Source organism: Polypterus senegalus, chromosome 15 (genome assembly GCF_016835505.1).
Source record: "Polypterus senegalus isolate Bchr_013 chromosome 15, ASM1683550v1, whole genome shotgun sequence".
Classification (NCBI taxonomy): Eukaryota; Metazoa; Chordata; class Cladistia; order Polypteriformes; family Polypteridae; genus Polypterus; species Polypterus senegalus.
This window is the reverse complement of record NC_053168.1, coordinates 111,266,275-111,286,460: the sequence shown is the minus strand read 5'-3', so window position 1 is coordinate 111,286,460 and position 20,186 is coordinate 111,266,275. Positions and strand designations below refer to the sequence as shown.

Sequence of the window (20,186 nt, the reverse complement as noted above, 5' to 3'; positions counted from 1 at the left end):
AATTCCAGCAGTGCTTCTGAGTGTTTATTTAGAATGTCAGGGCTCAGCAGCACAACAAAGGCACGCCTCACAAAAGAGCACACCAACATGCTATTCTCTGAACAAAATTAGAAATTACAAGGACACAGTAGTTTATTTATACAAAAATGCAATGTGCAATGTTTGCATTGATGCAAAGCCTTTAAATGTGTTAGCAGTCTGTCAGTATATTAGTTTTCTGAACAATTGTTTACAAAAGATTACATTAATTTATTTTGTGCTTTAATGTTTATTTAATGATTGTTTTAAACCTTATGCATATTGTGCACAAATAATTGGAATACTTGCTCAGTTTAAATGTAATGACATTTGTAACATTTCATTGTACTTCCTCAGAAACAGTATTATGTTTCTATTAGTGTTAAAGATACAACAGTGGACCAGATTTAAAATCACTTTAGTTTTTATTGTTTACAGAACTTTACCCTTTTTACAAAAGATTGCTCTACTTGAAGTATTTGCATTTAATGACTAACATTTGTATTTGTTTTCCTCAATTTAGACATTTTAATGCATACAGAATGCCAATTTATGCAACTAAGATTTTATTGAGTTGCATAATATACTGTACTGGGTATCAAAAATGGTATCAAATTACAATACTTTGAAAATGTGGTATCGCAACAGCCCAAAGTACTGACACATGCTACTGAAAACATTGGCCACATCTTCACAATGGGATCAATTAATACAATTATAACACATCTATGACAACATTTCATATATCCCTTGAGATAGAAAGACATTTTTGAACAATTTTTTTCACTAGAGTTCTGCATGGGTGGATCTTTGCAAGAGGGGAGAGATATCATGTGACTGGACGTACTCAACATTGTGCAACACTACAGTTTTATTTTTACTGGTATGTGTTTTTCTAAAGTAAGATTTGGGGAATTGTAAAAAGATGGATACAAAGAATATCCTCATTTAATATCACTCCTTCTTGAAACAGAGAATTAAATACATTCTTAGAGGAGTAATGTTCTTATAAGACACAATTGCTTCTTTTAATAGTGTGTTTTAAAATTAATTGAAATTGATGCACTTAAAAAATTAACAGAACAGTAAACTCAATAAAAGATTATTCTTTCTGGTATTCTCTTTTTTGTGTAATGAATCTTCTTGAAAATTGATTTCCTCTTTTGGTAAATGGTTTCCTCTATAAAATGAATAATGCAAAGCAAGTCAACTAAACATTTTAAGTTCATTTTGGGATTTTTAAAGACAAAGAAGGAAGTAAACACTCCTTAAAGGCTACTTTAAAACTGTGGGCATTGCTAAGCTTGTAAGAATTCCAGAAAAACAGCAGTATAGTTTTCATGATGCAAAAGAAAGAGCAGCTCCATAAATGGTGTGACAAATTGGTACCAAAACAGTACTCCAACTATACTAAGCATACTGGAGGAACACACTGGGACAAACAGAGTTCCAGCTTACTTATAAGAAATCTTTAGAGGTCACCATTAAACAAGATGACTGATAACCTGAAGAAGATGATATTACTGTACACAAGATTATGGCTGATAAATCAGTTTCTATGTTTGGCTAATCCTACTTTTTCTGATGTGTCCTTTATGTTTGTAAAGAGATACTCTATTTCATGTCTTCCTTTAAGTTTACAGACTATCTATTTTTATCTGTACTTCATTTCATTTTCAATGGTTTTAACCTTTGTCTTAGTGAATCTATCAATGTTTAATGTAATTAAATTGTTGGCTGGCTTGCAAAGTAATCGGGACAACCAAAACTGCCCATTTTAACACAAAACAAAGAAGGTGATTCAGAGGCAATGTCTGTAAAATCAAAATGTGTATTGATCCAGTGAAACGGACTATCCTATTGAGCTATACATTTTACATCATCACTTTTATCCATCAAACATTCATCAGAGAGCACTTAGTACACTGAGGAATAAGAAACTATGTTTCTAAGTGTTTTGCTTATTGCTTGCATTTTTGATAGTTTGATTTATTTGTCTTTGTCTATTAATCTTTACTTGTATTCTAAGTAGACTGTTAAAGAGCCTTATTTCTGATTTAGCTCTGGTATAAAATAAATATTAATGGATGGATACTTTATAACTTTATTGTACTTTCTAGCTTTTTACTTGTGGCAGGAGAAAAGGAGAATGGTGCTGGCAAACAGCCATTTGCTTGTGTAAGACTAACACCTTGTGACAGAAAATGCTCTCAAAATGATCACACTTACTGTACTGTTAGGCAAGTCCAGAGAGTCCATTCAGTAGTCTCTGCCAAGTCTACATTATACAATCAATGTTTAATCACCATTAGATCGCTTTTGTAATTCCATCAATATGTTGTAATTTCATGTTAAGTTAAAAAGGTGTCAAACCCTCCCAGAATCACAAAAGAATTTTAGATGACGAAAAATGAAACAGGAAACAGTCAAGGAAAATCTATGAATGAGGGAAAACGTTTATAAGTACCAAAATAAGCATATAAAACAAAAAATACTTAGGTCAGTCAAAAATACTAGCTTTGGTGAACAATGTTTTATGCTGAAAACGTTCTACTTTGATGACATTAAGGATTTTTTTTTTCAGAAATGTTCAGAGGTTTAAAGGGTATTATGCTTATAAAATTTACATTTTAAACTTTTTTGGTTTATTGTCATATGTTACGTAATACTTATATTAATATATCAACATAAAATGTAGAAAAAGTAAACAATGAATACATAAACTTGCATGATTGACTCCTTACATTTCACTGAGGATGACAACTTTTATATAACACTTTGTAAATTAACTGTCCATTTGTTAAACTGCCAAATAAAACCACGTTGCTCCTATTTCTGTCCTGGCTATTTCTATCCTGGGTATGACATTAAACTGCAAAATGAGTGTTTGGTGGCAGGATTGGCACTCCAGCCAATGTAAAAAAAACATTAAAAAAAAAAGAAAGGACTCCTTTTTGCTCTCTGTGGGAGCAGCTCTGCTGCAGCCGCCCATAGAAAGACTGCTCGCATCATGAAGGGTATGGAGAAAAAGCCCTCGGGAGCCGAAGCCCCATCCCCGGAAGAGTCGAAACCGCTGGAGAGTCAATGGGGTCAGGTCTGTTGGGGATCATAAATAGTGTGTTGCACTCGGTTCCCAATTTGAGACAGCCCATCTGGGTAGGTGCATGGAATGTCTTATCTCTCCGGCAAGATGATCATCTTCCTCTGCTGTCGGAGGAGCTGCGTAAACTCTGCATTTCAGTGGCGGCACTCTCCGAGATGCGCAGACCTGGGACTGGCCAGATCTCTGTAGGTGGATACACCTTTTATTGGTCTTGTCACTCTGATGTCTGTCATACTCTGGGAGTAGCTGTTGCGGATTGGCTGCTTCCGATGGTGTTCGGTGTCACTCCTTTCAATAAGCATATTAGGAGAATCAGATTACGACACTACCTGGGTGCCTTGTCTGTTGTCTCTGTGTATGCTCCGACCGTGGTGAGTAATGTCTCAGTGAGGGAGACATTTTATTTGCAACTTCACTCGGTGGTTGATGGGTTTCCACGAGGTGACATTCCTCTGGTTATGGGCGACTTCAATGCAGCCACTGGCACAGACAAGGCTGGCTAAGAGGATTGTCAAGGTCCCCATGGGTCTGGTGACCGTGGTGAAAGTGGCTCCATGTTCCTTGACTTTGCAAGAGGTTAGGGGCTACAAATTGCTGTATCCAGGTTCCAGCACCTTGAGCCATATCGTTGGACTTGGTGCTCCAATACTGGTGGTGCGGTGAAGAAGATCGATGACATCCTCATGGACAAATGCTGGAGGCTCTTGCAAAACTGCAGGGTCTAAAGAAGTGCCCACTTTGTGAATTCTGACCACAGACTTGTTGCTGCTACTCTTAGGATCCAGCTTAGGTCCAGTAGGTTACCACCTACTAGGAAAATGAGCCCGGACTTGGCCAGACTTCAAGACCAGGCAGTTTCTAACAAATTTGCACGCAGTTTGTGTGAGGAACTTATGGATTTGGGTGTGACTGCTGATCCTAATATGATGTGGGAGACCTTCCATGACAAGACCCTGAAGGTTGCCGAGGGTTGTGTTGGTGTTACCGGTGTTCCCAGAAGGAGGTGTTTCATCTCGCAGGGCATCCTGGATATCATCGAAAGGAGTCGCAGTGCATGGGTTAATGGCAACTCTGGTCTGTACCGGGAAGAGAGAAGGACAGCTGCAAGGACTCTGAGGACAGATAGAGGCGTTTGTTAGAGAAATCTGTGACCAAGTAACACAACATCTGTGGTCTAGCGACCCCACGTTCTGCTTACAGTGGAATCGAAGCATTACACACATCCAAATCTGTCCTCTAAGAGTCACAGTCAGGGCTGCTGATGAAATTGTCCTTACGGATGACACAGCAGTTGTGACCCACTGGGCTGGCTACTTTCAGCAGCAGTTCAAAACTGATCCCCTGGCTAGGACGTTGAATATCTTTGGGTCCACGATTCTTGAGGAAAAGGAAGGGTGATTGTCTGGATTGTGTCAACTACAGGGGAATAGCGCTGCTCTAGGTGCCAGGTAAGGTCCTTGCTAGGGTCATCCTCAATAGGATCTGTGATCACCTGCTTACCTACCTTTTACGCCGAAGAAGCCTACCATGAACCGCAACCTGCCACTGAGGGTTCTCATGGAGCGCAAATGCGAATATCAGCAGAGTTTCTTTGCAGCCTTTGTCAATTTTCATAAAGCGTTTGACTCAGTTGATCAAGCTGCCCTGTGGGATATCCTGAGGGTTCGCGGGATCCCCTTGAGGTTTCTGGATATCATGGCCACCTGTACATCGATACTGTGAGTGCTGTGCAGAGTGGAGGGTGTGTTCTTGCTCCTACTATGTTCAATGCTTCTATGGACTGGGTGTTGGACATAGTCATGGGGTCCAGTGGCTGTGGGGCATCTGTTGGTGAAGAAAGCTTCACGGATCTTGACTTTGCTGACAATGCTGTGATCTTCACAGAGTCAATGGAGGCTCTGATCGGGGCACTCAAGAGACTGAGTGAGGAGTCTTGAGTGTTTGGGCTTGTGAGTGTTCTGGATAAAAACTAAGATCCTGGCCATTAATGACCTCTGGAGCACAGTCAACAGCAGTGTTGTCTGTCTGCGGTGAGAGTGTCAACCTTGTAAAGAGGTTTACTTACCTTGACAGTGACATTCATGTCTCTGGTGACTCTTCCTATGAAGTCAGTAGACGGATTAGGACAGCATAGAGTGTCATGAGGTCGCTGGAAAGGGGTGTGTGGCGTTCCCAATATCTATGCAAAAGGACGAAGGTCCAAGACTGAGTCCTGCTGCTTCCTGTCTTGCTATATGGCTACATGGACGCTATCCAGTAACCTGAGACGAAGACTGGACTCCTTTGGTACGGTCTCTCTCTGGAAAATCCTTGGGTACCGTTGGTTTGACTTTGTGTTGAATGAGCGGTTGCTCATGGAGTCCCGAATGAGGCACATTACCTGCATTGTGAGGGAGCGTCAGTTATGGCACTACAACCATGTGGCGAGTTTCCCCAAGGGTGATCAAGCTCGTAAGATCTTCATTGTTAGGGACCCCACTTAACACCTGGCTGCGGAAGATAGAGAGTCATTTCCAGAGGGTGGGACTGGACCATGTGTCTGCCTGGGGGGGCTACCAATCGGGATCCCAAGTTGTTTCGTCGTGTAATGGGTGCGGCAACACACTGTACCAGTGCATGCTCCCCAACTTGACTTGATTCTAATATTTTAAAGCATAAAGGGTAACTTTTTTGTTTTACCAATTTCAGCACTATCCATTTATAACTTCCTTATTTATTCTAATATAAATAAAACTAAATCTTTACAAGCTTAATTTGTCACATGAATGAAACCTATAAAGAAATATTGTTTCCTTTCTTGTAATGAACACCCATTTATATATTTGTTCCATATAAAACCTTACAGAACGCACATTAAAATTACTAGATTTTGCTAGTTTTTCAAACATCAGCATAAATAAACCTGCTCTGGGAATCTCGGTCTTGGGCAAGCTGGATGGGACCCATTGGGCACACAGAATGAATAAGCATCAGCTGAAACAGCAAAATTTATTTTCACCACTGAGAACAGATAAAAGCAGACAGACGCAACTTTAAAGTGAAAAACATACCTATTTCAGTGACTAATATTGCAAACAGGAAATCTGTACAAACATCAAACTCATACAGAATTACCACAGGATGATTATGAGGAAATTCACTGTGATTCAAGCAAAAATAAAATAAATATGCCATGTGGTGAAGAGTGTTATTTTCTTAATGTTCGGTAAGGCAATGCTCCCAGCACATGCATAGGAAATTCTGCTGCAAAGATTGGATGTTTGGCAAGGAATATTTGTGAAACTACATGAACAGACTAACGGGAAGAAGATAATATGACAAAGGCAAGAAAATGACTGAAAATCTACTTTCTGGAAATTTCTTTTTTACAGATAAATGCACTCAGACTCAAACTATGAGCATCAATCACACATTGCAAAGAGAAGCTCTTAATTCACTTCCCATCCTTGTTGCCAAGTTCCTAAAAACTTTTCCAACAGTAAAAAGAACTCTATAAAACCTATTGCAGAGGGATACAACAAACTACATTCTGTTGAAACCCCTTTCGATACAGAACCTTGGCTGCAATGTCTTTCAATGACACACATATAAATGTATAAGACTATTTATACACCAATGCAGGTTGTAAACGACATTCTGATATCCTCTGATGAAGAAAAATCCACTGTAATTGTGTTGTTAGACTTAAGTGCAGCATTTTACACCACTGGCCATTCTATTGTACTGCACAGGCTAGAAAATGATGTTGGGCTTACAGGCACTGTGCTTGCTTGGTTTAGTTCTTATTTATCAAATTGATTCCAATATGTACAGAAATGTGCTGACAGTACTTCATCATTATACACAGAAGTGAGATATGGTGTCTTGCAGGGCTCAGTACTGGGACCATTACTATTCTCAATTTACATGATTCCACTGGGATCTATCATTAGGAAACAATGTAAATTTTCACTCGTATGCAGATGACACCCAGTTATACCTTTCATTTAGATCAAATAAAGTTTCTCCAATGTTGTCTTTAATTAGTTGTGTTAGTGAATTAAAGGAGAGGATGGATGAGAACTACTTGTCTTTAAATACAGATAAAACAGAGATGCTGATTGTTGGAGGGAATGACGCTGATCACAACAATATTCTGTCATCATTTAACTCAGTTGAAATCACCATTAATTTTACTTAGTCAGCCCGCAATCTAGAAGTTATCTTTGACTCTAGCATGTCATTTAAAGCGCATATTACAAAGTTGTCCAAATCATGTTTCTTCCATCATAAAAATGTTGGGAAATTAAGGTGCTTTCTAAATAAACAGGATTCTGAGAAATTAATTCATGCATTTATTTCTAGTATGATTGACTACTGCAATGCGGTGTTCACTGGATGTTCAAACTGTTCTTTATACAGCCTCCAGTAAATCCAAAATGCTGCTGCAAGAATTATTACAAGAACAAGAAAATACAAACACATAACTCCAGTTCTTAAATGCTTACACTGGCTCCCGGTTAACTTTAGGGCAGATTTTAAAATCCTCCTTTTAACATATAAAGCATTAAATGGCCAAGGTCTGGCTTACTTGTCTGAACTTATCATGACTTACAAACCAGAGTGCACATTAAGATCTCAAGATGCTGGTCTGCTTATGATTCCAAGGATTAATAAAATAACAGTGGGAGGTCGAGCTTTTAGTTATAGGGCACCTAAACTGTGGAATGGTCAGCCTGCTACTATAAGAGATCAGTGTTCTCCCTAGCGTCTCTTAGTCAGGCACTCCGCCCGGCTAATTTAGATGAGCGCCCGGCTGTTATCTTGCATGACATTGCACAGGCAGATTAATGATCTGGAGAGATGGCAAGGGATGAGCGGACAGGTGGGCAAATATTTTAGAAGCAGGATCACAAGTGGGAGAGGCACGGAGCAGGATACAGTATTGCCAATCACACAATGCTGAACAAGCTAATAGAGGGGACGAGGTGCAGCAAAGAGTATGGGGAGGTGGGCTTTCGAGAGGGGGCTGTACATGGTAATCGCGGGGATGGAGCGGCAGTTCACAAGCAAAAAAGATGTGGAGGGGGGCGGGCGAGAAGGGGACAGATAACAAAAAAAAAAAAAAGACTAGTGGAACAACCTGTCATTTATCAGAAAAAGGGCGTCAGGAAGTGACATCTCTGTTCTCAGTGTCAGTGCAGTCTGTGTTCTTGTTCAGTACATAGCAAACCAATATATACTGTACATGCATATGGGCGCTGTTCTCATTCCCTACCATCTTCGCTAATCATTCTTGAGGCAGATTGAAGACTTAAGTGCCAGCTTAAGTGAAAAATTTAAGAAAACGTACTAAGTAACTGCAACACAAAAACTAACTTAATCAGTTTTAATGCAAAAAGAAGAGAAGCAGCGGGTTGCTGGGTTGGAGAAAAGAAGAGCTGCTCAGGAAACAGCAAGCGCATCGACCTCTGAGCAAACGAATGGTAAACAGAGACAGAGAAAGAGTATGAAAAGTAGGAATGCTCAAGTCAAGTGTATTCACTGCACATTATCATGCAGTACGGCGTTACTGGGGGGTGTGTGTGTGTGTGTGTATATATATATAACACATATACCTGTACATACACACACACACACACAGTTATTTAAGCATTAGGTGTGTTGTGTGTGCAAAATCCTTGTAGCGCTCACTGTGGTTTCTGTTAAAGTCACTCCCTCTACCTCTATTTTATATTTGCTCATACTGAGGGTTTTGTTAAAGTGACCCCATCTGCCGTTCTTTAATTTGCTCATATTTGGACCTGCGTCTATATTGCAAGTGCACAGAAATCGTTGCAGCACACACTGTTTCCAGGGGAAAAGGGTTTTTTTTCCTGCATTACTGAGGATTTTGTTAAAGTGACCTCATCCGCCGTTATTACATTTGCTCATATTCGGACCTACATCCATATTGCAAAAAGTGTGCAGAAACCCTTGCAGCACTTACTGTGTCTTGAGAAAAAGTTTTGTCACACAGAATTGCTGAGGATTTTGTTAAAGTAGCCCATCTGCCATTCCATTTTTTGTTCATATCTTGCCCTGCCGTAGTGTGTGTGCATTGAATATCCAACAGGCTCTCACTTTCCCACTCAAAAGTCTTATTCATAGGTACTTTCCCAAACGTTTTACCAACATGAGCAAAAAAAGTGTTCAGAAAACAACACTGCTCAGTTATTTCAGAAAAGAGACGTCACAAACTAATGAAGGTGCGGCGTCAACTCCTGATGTGGCAATTTCACACAAGGACATTGCAGAAGCTGGTCCATCAGGGGAAATCTCTTCAGCACATACTCTGCCAATTGATAAATCTAAGCACCACTTATCCAGCATAAACAAACGATGGTTTAAAGATTTTGATTGGCTAAAGGTCAAAGAACGTGGTATGTGGTGCTCATTGTGCATGAAATATTCAAACACCCCCCCAAGGAGGGTGTTACTTTGGGTAAATGTGCCATACACAAGATTTCAAAAGAAAGTTTGCTGGACCATGAAAAAAGTAAAACACACATTGATTCTTCTGCTGACCTTTTAGGAAAGTGTGTACTACAGCAAACTGGAATCGGTCAAATTGAAAGATCTGCATCTGTGATAAATAAATTACAGAGAGATACCTTTGTGGGAGCTTTAAGATCCATGTACTGGTTGGCAAAAAATGAGTTGCCACATACAACGTTGCTTGAAAAGCTGTTGGAACACTGTAAAGAAATAGGTTGTTCCTTTTTACAATATCTCAATATTGGTAAAAATGAACATTACACCTCTGAAAGAATAATTGCAAGAGCTGCTGGATGTCTTATCATCAGAAATAAAATCTAACAAACTGAAAAATAAACACGCTGAAAATTTTTTCAGTATTCTCTGTGATGAAACCACAGACATCTCAGATGTAAAACAATTCATTATTTATATTAAATATGTTTGCCAGGTCACTAAAGAGGTCAGAATTAGTTTTGTATCAACCTGCAATATGATTGATGGCAAAGCGGAGATTATAACCAACACACTGAGTGAGACAATGGACACTCTAGGATTGAAAACTGCTAATCTAGTTGGACTAGGGTCAGATGGAACGACTGTTATGATTGGGAAACAGACAAGTGTGGCAAAACTGCTTAAAGATAAAATATCTGGACTCTTGGTCAGCTGCCACTGTGTAAACCACCGATTGGCCCTTGCAAGTGCGCAAGCAGCAGCTGCTGTACCTTTTTTAACAAAACTGAAAGCCATCTTAAGGCAGCTGTTCTATTTCTTCCAAAATTCTTCAGTTAGGATGGCTGGTTTTTAACAGAAATCCAAAATACTCTGAACATTCCCCAGATTGAGTTGAAAATGGCCAGTGACACTAGATGGCTGTCTCATGTCTTTGCAGTACAGTCACTACAACAGTGTATGATGAGTATCATAGCTGCGCTGGAAAGAGAGGCCATTGAACGAAATGACAACACAGCTGAAGGATTAAGCAGATGTATTAAAACGTACAATTTTATTTCCTCTCTGACGATGCTTTCAGACGTATTACCTTTGTTGCCCAAATTATCTAAGGCTTGGCAAAGGCAAGATAGATATCAATCTTACCCCACAAAATTGTCCATCATGGAGTTGAAAGACACTCCTGGGAGATATTTTCAAAGCCTTCATCATAGTCTGGCAGAAGAATGGTCAGATCTCTGCATTGTTTATACACAGAGTGATGTAATGTCATTCAAAACTGCAATATATGATACATACCTAGAGACAGTTGTCAAGCACCTAGATGCAGATTCCCTGACATGCCAATTATTTCCAGCTTTTCTATGCAAAAACTCACGATTCAAGTGAGTCTGCTGAAATTCTTTTCGATCATTACTCCAGTGGTAGCCCTTCAATTTTAAAATTTGAAAGTAGCAGGCAAGAATGGACAGTTGTGTCAAAAATGATCAGAAGTCAATCATACAAAGACTTCAGTCCAAAATAGATTTTACTAAAAATGACAACGACATCAGAGCTCACAGTCGTTTCAAATTTAGCCAGATTAGCTCATATTGGGCTAGTGATCCCAGTGAGCACAGCTGTATGTGAAAGGGGGTTTTCTGCCTTTAAAAGGATCAAGACATGTTTGAGAAATCGCACGAATCAAAACACGCTAAATAATCTCATGCTGATCTCCTTGGAGGGCCCAGATCCTAAGGACTTTGATTTTGGGAAAGCTGCAGAGAACTCGGCCTCTATGAAGATACGAAGAATAAATATTTAACTGAAGACACCTTCCGCATATGCAAGCTGGCTTTGAAGAATATTTTTTTTATTTTTCTTCATTAAGTTTCCCATACTTTTATTCATTGTTTTCACTTTTCTTCCTGACAGCGACAATGCTTGTGTCTCTTGGTTTGTCATAATAATTGTTATTTAAAATTGTTAGGGTTGCCAATTTGACACTTCTTAAATTTAATAAAAATATTCTGGCATAAGTGTCAAACCTTAAAAAAAGAAGTCATATTGAGCATTGGAAAATAATTAATAATAATTAACAAAAATAGTGCACATTTAAATTTTCCCCATCCCACCCGGCTACTTTTTCCTGCCACCCAGCTAGAAAATATTTCTGGAGAGAACACTGGAGATGCCTCTTCACTCTCAGCTTTTAAATTCCAGCGGAAGATCCACTACTTCAGTTTAGCATACCCAGACTAGAGCTGCTGATTAACTGTACAGACTGCATCTCTGTTGTTAGTCATTAGCACTAAAACATAAGTAACATGATAGTTATGATTGGATACTAACCCTCACCTATTCTGTTTCTCTTCTTGGTACTCAAATGTGGCACTTGGTGCCACGGCCCACCTGCCAAGCTGTTTTGCCCGCCTAAGATAAAGTCATCCATGATGGAGGATCGCAGGAATCGTGGGAAAGAGGGGTCCTTTTATCGGATTAGCGCTATTTCAGGTGTTGAATGGCCAAATGGGGGAGGCAGCTTGATGAATGAAGTCTCCAGAACTCTAAACAAATCAAAATCATATTATGTGATATCATCTACTGTTAAATTCTGCTCCGTACTTCTAAAATTTTTATTTTTATACTTTATTAAGGATTTGTTATGTTCTGTGTATTGTACTGTATTGTATTGACCCCCTTCTTTTTGACACCCACTGCACGCCCATCCTACTGGAAGGGGGTCTCTCTTTGAACTGCCTTTCCCAAGGTTTCTTCCATTTTTTCCCCCTTCAAGGGTTTTTTTTGGGGAGTTTTTTCTTGTCTTCTTAGAGAGTCAAGGCTGGGGGGCTGTCAAGAGGCAGGGCCTGTTAAACCTCATTACGGCACTTCTTATGTGATTTTGGGCTATACAAAAAATAAATTGTATTGTATTGTATTTACATTTCCTTACTGTCATAGGCAGGTAATTCCTGCCTATGTCACTGGTGTAGATTCATATTGCACTCATGTCCCAGTGTGTGAGATCTGCATTTTAAAATAACAGATGCCTAAATTTTCATTATTTTAATCAAACAAAAAGAAGAACTAATACACAGAACACTTACATGGACAATTAACATCACAACATCTCCATCTATCTGAATTGTACCAGGACCTTAAAGCATCTTCTTTTCCAGAATTGTACCAGCAATCAATCACCTTAAACATCTGTGTAAATGAAGCAGATCACCAGGAAATGGCTGCAATGCCTCAGCTGTATTGACTACTTTATAACCTGCCAAAAGATGGAGGCTGTAGGACTAGGAATTTGCTAAATCGGTTTATAGCTTGGCAAAGGAAGGAGTTGGGAGGTACTTAAAATATCAAAGACCTTGAGCAAAAACATCCATCATATAGACAGCCAGCCAATCATGTGTGTAGTATCACATGTCAAAAGCCCCATGTGGAATTTTATTGTATATGGCTTGTCTGAGGGATAGAAGGAGAAGAAACAGCAACGATCAAAAAGGACATCAGAAAAGGGCGGACAACTTCAGCAAAGGAGACAGAGAGACGTACAATGGTTTCATCTAAACGTCAGCAAAAGCATATTATGAATAACATTGACAGCTACATCAAAAGCTGCCACAGAACAAAATAGAAATTCTTGACATTCTTTTTAAGTTTTTTCTAAAGTCTACATATATCCAGACTTTGCTACCTGTATATCTACTGGTATTATTATTCTTTAATAAATACAGTACGAAGTTGCTTTTAAATTCCTATATTTTGTCTTTATGTCTAGAGTGACCGAAGTAATAAACTAAATATTAAAAGCACCTGGAGCAGTCAGAAGTTGCCCTACACTCCGATCTGTGAGGTTTATCAGGCTGAGGAGGAGAGCTCCATCCAATAAAAAGGCACAATGTGGTAAAAGCAAGCCATCATTGGTTGATGAATGGCCTGTAGGCATGGATGCTAAGCTTTTGCATGTTCAAAAATGTTCTTGGAGACCAAAGTAATATTTAGGTCTGCGATATATCTAAGACACTGTATGTTCTTTGTGCCGATGATAAGCAAGCCTCTTGAAGTGCTAGGGAGTGATGGGAAGTGCATTCGTCATTCATACAGTATTTATGTAGTTAGGGTATGTGTGTTAATTGTAAGGTGCAAGAGTAGACCGATCTAGTAAGAAACTTGGGTAGTTTGAGGGTAATAACATGATAAACACAACTCAGTATCCAAGAATCTGGTTAAGTTAATAGACACAGACAGGAAACCATATACACTGGTCAAAATGAAGAATGCAAGAAGGTTTAATAAGAATCCAGCATTTGGCATAGAACCTGCAACATTGTAACTCCTGCCAAATTCATGTCCCCATGCTACTAAACATTCCATAAATATGGCATATTTAATTAACTGGAGACAAAAATTGTAATCTTGATTCTCTAATCTAGTTTCTAACCACAGTTTTGTTACTGAATGAAGAAGCATGATGAATTCCTTCAAATTTTAAAAAGACATAATATTGTGTTCAAGATAAAAATTCAGACTCAATTATGCATTTCATTTGAGTATACTAACTTAGGCAGCTTTAATAAACACAGACATTTTAGGGAATAATCAGGGACTCTAAAAACGACATTTCCACAATGTGGAACATATAATGTCAAAAAAATATTTACACATACAGCTATTGTATTTGGATAAGCTGATAAAAGAACAAAATCCTTAAAGTCTATATGTAAGGTTTCTATAGGGAGAACAACATGTTTTGAATGGAAGTAGTGCCCTATATTTGAATTCAATAGGCATGAAATCAATATTACTTCATTAATGAGATTTAATTTGTTAAAGCACTGTTTGTTATACCAGAGCAGTCACCAGGATAAATGTACTGATGTACATACAACAGGAAAAAATTATGATAAAAGGAGAGAAAATTCCTCAAATTAAACAATTTTACCATTTTAGAACACAAGGACACAGTGTAAAAATGCCTACAAGATTACAAATAATATTAGTAACAATTTAAGGGGTATGACTGTCACTATTACACTAAAATTTGGCTTTGACATTGAAATTCCATTTAATGTTATGCCGTTTAAAGTTTCCCTCTATCCCACTTTCACACGGTGACACTCTAATAACTCATTTGCTGAAACCATTGTGCAACTAACTACTGTAAAACCTCATGCAAACCTGAAAGCTAATACATTGTCACAGGCCCAATGGCTAATCGTGTGAATTTATCAACCACTGAAAATGGAAGTTTCACGAGCTTAAATATCAATGTGTCTATTAAAATACTTTAATGTACAGCAATGTTTGAAGAGTTTTCATTCACAGCATGGTGGGTGAAGGCGAGTAACTGTGTAAGGGCAGCAAAAACGAATTGTCTATATACAATAAGTGAGGGTTAATTTCTCGGATGATGGTTTACAAAAGGGTTAATTTAGGTAACTAACAGGCTCTCTAATGTTAGTAACAATACTGTGTTAGCAAGCTAAGCTGCAACTGCACAGCATTCAGTGGTTTTTAAAGTGTGATCTATTGGCCACTTGTGGTCCACAAGCACTAGTCAAATGGACCACAAGATGGTCACCTATAATAGTCCATTAGATATTGCACCTACTTTGGAATTGAGAGAGAGATAGAGAGATAGATAGATAGATAAATAGCTAGCTATGGCTGCCACTCTCAGTGGCGCCGGATGTAAATATTGCAATATATAGTTATATCAGGTTGTTGTGCAATAACCATGCTACTAAATGATCATAGCAAAGTATATAAAACCACCAGAATAAAGTATATCATCTTTCAATTTTTATACACAGGTGCCTGCATTCAGTCTCTTTACTATAGTTCTTTTAGTAAGACGTACACTACTATGTTACTCAGTATACTAGTTTACACCTATACATGAAAAAGAATGACATTACAAAAACCTATCATTTATTCATTTTGTAATTTTGTTATCCTAATTATACTTCTCTGTTGTTTAAGGTTAAATACTGTACTGAGGCATTATACTCACTTTCATATATAAATGTATATACACTGCGCATACAATATATAGTGAACTTAAAAATTACTGGAATTCATACCCCCAACAAAAAAATTACAAGGTTTGACTTTAATATCAATTCACTGTCTAACCCCTCCCTGCCCCCTTTTATCAAATTTAGGACCATAGGGATGCAGTGTTAAAATAAATGTTGAAGGTGAAAAATATTTTTCTTGGAAAGCAGTGATGTTTTTAAATCAGCGATACCGATCACAGAATTTATGTTACTTGATTGGCCAATTCTGGGTCCCCCTCACCTTACACAGTGGCCGAGCTGCAGGCTATGAACACAAATATGTACGTAAGTAGGATTCAGTTAGCGTTGGGAACCCGTGTACCAAATTTCTTGAAGATGGGCCCCATAAGTAACAAAGACTGTTGAAAAGTTCAAAATGGCGGCCAAAAGTGGCATCATACCACCAAAATAAGTACCAAATTTCAGCCTTCTACCTACACGGGAAGTTGGAGAATTAGTGACGTTGGAAAGTTCAATATTGTGGCTGACAGTGGCGTCATACCACCGAAATAAGTATGTACATTGGTTTCTATTAGCGCAGGGAAGCCGCCTACCAAATTTCGTGAAGATAGGGCCATGAATAAAAAAAGTTCAATATGGCGGACGTTGTTGACCGTTATGACCGTTATGCGTAGAATTTCGAAATGAAACCTGCTTAATTTTTGTAAGTAAGCTGTAAGGAATGGGCCTGCCAAATTTCAGCCTTTTACCTACAAGGGAAGTTGGAGAATTAGTGACGTTTGGAAAATTCAATATGGCGGCCGACAGTGGTGTCATACCACCGAAATAAGTACGTACATCGGTTTTGGTTAGCGCAGGGAAGCTGCCTACCAAATTTCGTGAAGATGGGGCCATAAATAAGAAAGTTCAACATGGCGGACGTTGTCGACCGTTACGTGTAGAATTTCTAAATGAAACCTGCTTAACTTTTGTAAGTAAGCTGTAAGGAATAAGCCTGCCAAATTTCAGCTTTCTACCTACATGGGAAGTTGGAGAATTAGTGATGAGTGAGTGAGTGAGCGAGTGAGTGAGGGCTTTGCCTTTTATTAGTGTACTAGCAGAATACCAGCGCTTCGCAGCGGAGAAGTAGTGTGTTAAAGAAGTTATGAAAAAGAAAAGGAAATATTTTAAAAAATTATGTAAGATGATTGTTAATTTAATTGTTTTGTCATTGATATGAGTGTTGTTGTCATATCTATATATCTATATATAGATAGACTAGCAAAATACCCGCGCTTCGCAGCGGAGAAGTAGTGTGTTAAAGAAGCAATGAAAAAGAAAAGGAAACATTTTGAAAATAACGTAACATGATTGTCAATGTAATTGTTTTGTCACTGTTGTGAGTGATGAGTGTTGTTTTCATATATATATATTTACACACACACACAAACATATATATATATATATATATATATATATATATACATATCTATACATATACACATATATACATACATATATATATATCTACATATATACACATACATATACACACACACAAATACATACACACATACATACATACACAAATACATATATATATACATACATACATACGCACACACATATATAAACATATATATACATATACATACATATCTACATATATACACACACAGCTATTTCGTATCAGTGCAATACGCTGCTTGTTAAAATGGATAACTCCGCTCTTACGTGCAAGTCAGCGTGGATATTATGAACTATCGTATTTGTTCAAGTTCTATTTAAATTTTAAATAGAAGGAATTTTTATTTAGTCGACAGAAATATCTTTGGTAGGAATGGTAAAAACAGACAGGAATATTATTCGTGAATAAATCAACTCAAACCTTAAACAACTTATAATATTTTGCTCTCCATAAAAATATATCCTGTCTAAATTATACAAGTTAGAAATAAAGTAAACGTTAAAAGAACAAACATTCACATTTCTTTACTCTTATGTAATTTTATATAAAAAATAAACTTAGATTTTAAATATCCCAAAAGATTTTGCTCTCCATAAAAATATATCCTGTCAAAATGATACAAATTCAAATATGAACATGCTGCATAACAAAACCTAGAAATATAAATACAATGTGTTCCTTTCAGCAATAACAAATCAAATCATTCAGTTTCTTTGCTCATATGTCATTTTAGAGCTGGACGCCTGGCATCTTTTTTTGGCCACAGGTTCGTTTATGTTTGGTGTGAGGTTCTGTGTTGTGGAGATTCTCAGGATGGATTGCAGGTGCTCATCAGTGAGGCGACTCCTGTGTGCTGTTTTGTTAGTCTTTATCACTGAGAAGAGCTTCTCACACAGATATGTGCTACCAAACATGCACAAGGTTGAGCCGCATGTAGACGGACTTTTTGTTCTTCAAAGTCACCAAAGCGCCGTGCAAACTCAGTGCGCCAGTTTATCAGCAAAGTGCGTGTTTGGGAACACCGTAGTGACGACTTGGTTTAACATTACTTGGCAACAGGGAAAGTGGGCAAGGTGCACTGGTGCATTTGTGTCTCCCATAAAAGCAGCTTCACTTGAAATCACTTTGTGATTGTGCACGGGTTAAAACGTCCGCTGAAGTGTCAGATTCTTATTTAATTCTTCTGCTTTCTGTATCTTCTGCATTGCATTCAGGTTAACCTGATGTTTTGTCTCATAGTGCCGTCTTAGATTAAATTCTGTAATTACAGCCACATTAGCTCCACAAATGAGACACACGGGTTCAGTAAACATATACTCAGCCTCCCATCGGTTTTTAAAGGCTCTATTTTCAGAATCAACTTTTCTCTTCAGCATCGTGTGAGCTAGCTTCGCAATAACTTGCAGCATCATAAGGTAGACTTGATTAACGCGTAAGTGTTCGCAAGGCAGCTGAAGCGCTGCATTATGGGATCTGTAGTTTATTGTGTTACCAGCGCTTCATATACCCGGCTTTAATAACAATAATACAGTATATAAAATGATCTCGGGGCGGATATAATTACACGCCGGGCGGATGTGGCCCGCGGCCTTGAGTTTGACACATATGGACTAAATAGAACTTGAAAAGATATATTTTTTCAAATGTGATCGCAATTCAGATAGAGTTGACGCACTACAGCCTGCATGCCTCAATAAGTCATCCTCCCTCGCTCTTACTTTTTACCGCTCATCTAATGAATACACTGAGTATGGCTTTACCAAAACAATCATTGATGGCTAATAAAGTATCCATTATTCGAGTATGTAGATCAGGTTATATATATATACATATATATATACCCGCGTATCGCAGCGGAGAAGTAGTGTGTTAAAAAGCTAGAAAAAGAAAAGGGAACATTTTAAAAATAACGTAACATGACTGTCAATATACAGTATTTGTTTTGTGAGTGTTACTGAGTGTTGCTGTCATCAAGGATTTGATTATCATTATTTCTTTCAATCAGGCTCGTATTTGTAGGATGTGTTCAAGTTACATTCCGTGTTTGTCAATCGCTGTAAAGATGACAGGTTTCATTCATCGATTAGTTCTTACTGCATCAATAAACAGCTCGTCTTCTTTTTATCTGAGACCTGACACACTGCATGCACGGGTTTTTTACACTGTCTTCCTTTAGCGGACATTGACTTTTTCCACGTGTGCTTTGTTTCCGCAGTAGCTGATTTATGAATATGCTTGTATGTATCAGACGCTTCATTTTTTTTTTGCTGCCTTCTCAATTGTGTAATTCGGTTTTTGTTCAGCACTCTTTGGAACTGTTGCTTTTTGTCTGTGCACTGCGTCAGTTCACGTGAGCCGCTTGATGTTCTTGCATCGAAGGTTCCCAGCTGTACTGGTGCCATCTCGTGTGATGTCCACGGCTGTATGTAATGTTTGCTAAGACCCGGCGCTTAAAAGTTTCTCTCGCAGTTTCACTGAGTTTGTGCCAAACACCACCCTGTCCATCTCATCTTCCTCTGCATAAGCACAGTCCTTCACCCGTGAATACTTAGCGGCAGTGTTTCTATTGGATTGCCGCTGACGGACGGCAATATATGGGCAGGCACTCAATTACGTGGGAGGCATGACGACGGACGCAACTCTGCCTCACATGGCGACCGAGCTGCAGGCTATGGCCATATATATGTACGTAAGTAGGTTCCAGTTATGACTGTTACGTGTAGAATTTCGAAATGAAACCTGCCTAAATTTTGTAAGTAAGCTGTAAGGAATGAGCCTGCCAAATTTCAGCCTTCTACCAACATGGGAAGTTGGAGAATTAGTTGATGAGTCAAATGAGTGAAGGCTATATAATATGCAAAAAGACTGGACTGGCCAAATGTTCCATTTCAGCTTTAAAAAGAAAGCTACGTGTGTGGGAATTCTCATACATAGAACAGTCTCATTTGTAGCATCAGATGCAGTATCTGATACTGAAGTGAGATATGTGATTGTCATGGGTAATTTATTTAATTGTAAAGTGATTTTGATAAATGTTGTGGCACCCAACATGGATGATAGGGACTTCATCCAAAATGTATTTGCATTCATTCCCAAAATTAAAATTATGCGCCATTTTTTGCCCAAAGCAATTCTTTCAAATTTAGAATATGTTTAATTC

The 20,186-nt window shown here is 38.3% G+C and overlaps 1 protein-coding gene across 5 annotated transcripts in view; it reads right to left on the bottom strand.

Moving 5' to 3' along the window:
• The window catches only part of epb41l4b (erythrocyte membrane protein band 4.1 like 4B), a 404,010-nt gene that overhangs the window by 366,156 nt on the left and 17,668 nt on the right, over nt 1-20,186 (bottom strand). The gene's annotated exons all lie outside the window — the stretch shown is intronic.